Source organism: Otolemur garnettii, unplaced genomic scaffold (assembly GCF_000181295.1).
Source record: "Otolemur garnettii isolate 467f Iridium unplaced genomic scaffold, OtoGar3 scaffold00009, whole genome shotgun sequence".
NCBI classification, from domain to species: domain Eukaryota; kingdom Metazoa; phylum Chordata; class Mammalia; order Primates; family Galagidae; genus Otolemur; species Otolemur garnettii.
In genome coordinates, this window is record NW_003852404.1 from 30,416,951 (window position 1) to 30,418,364 (window position 1,414).

The following is a 1,414-nucleotide window of genomic DNA, read 5'->3' on the forward strand; positions in this document are numbered from 1 at the left end:
TAACCATCTCAGGGACAAGCACTTTTCATGTGTACATGCTGTTCTGGAACAGAGTATTTCAAATGTGGCCTATGCAACCTGAGACAAAGGAAAAACCTCAGCTGCAGTGGCTTCTGATCTTGCTCATTACTAGGACTACAGGGACCAAGAATAGGAGGGATTTCTTCAAGCCAATTTGCCCATGTTCTTTATAATGACTTTGCTAATACAGTTACCTGCTCCAGGGCCTGTCTCCCTCTGAAGGCTTCGGTCAATCGCTGGTTCCAATGCTCTTCTCTCTTACAACACTCCTTTATCTTACCTTTTGCACATTCTACCCTCTTTAGAAAACACTTCTTTCATTGAAAATGGGCATAATAATATTAATACACAAATGCCAATATCATAGAGCCACAATGTAATAATCTATGCAACTCAAAGACCATTCCAGCTGAAGAATATCCCTACAAGCCTACAATAATATCAAATACCAGTTTCCTACCATGTATTAGAGCACACCTTATGATGAGAAATTTGTTCCTTCCTCTGAAGCTAATTTTATCTTAAGATAGAGTTGATGTTTAGAAAGTCTTTCTTCTTCTGACTTCAACCTATCAGTTCAAGTTTTGCTTTCTGAAGAAACATGAAAAAAGCTCATTTTTCTATTATTACATTTTTACATACTAGACCACAAATAGCTGCCCCATGATTTCACCTATGGTACATTCCTCATTTTATGGGTGTTATCTATATTTGACCAAAAAAGTAGTTTCCAAATTAAGGTCAGAATCAAAAGTGGTTTCCCAACTGGCTGAAACTTGGCTGTCTGGAGTCTTGAAATCTAATTTGATGAAGCACACTGCTGATTGACACAGTTTATGGATTTGCTTCATACTGAATGATCTCTTTGGCACTGTATTGCCACTGTCCACTATCAACTATCATACGGATTGGTGTCCAGTGAGAAAATAAAAACCACACCAGGTATTCTAACAGAGATAATTTAATACAAGAATTAGAAACAAGCAAAGGCTGATGAAAGCATAAAAGTCATCAATTGCAGGAAGTGGCTACCACCTACCTGAATGAAGAAACAGGAGAAGTTGAATGAGCTCAGAGCAATGGCCTCTGAGCTGGTGGTAAATCTTAGATTGAAAATTCAGACCTCTGAGGAGGTAGGCATTAGCCCACTGGCTTTGATGTTTCTGAACCACATGAAGAGGCTGGTTCCATTAGTACTAGAGAAACTGCATATGTCCAATAGTTGCTACTCTTGGAACAAACCATCACTGCTGGATGAGACAATGAAGCTGGAGAGATCTGACAGTAACAGAAAGTCTGTAGAAGCAAAGAGGAAACCACAAATCCTTTTTCTTTTTCCTTTTACTATCTTGTCAGCCTTTCTTCAGCATCCGAATTCATACAGTCTAATAGG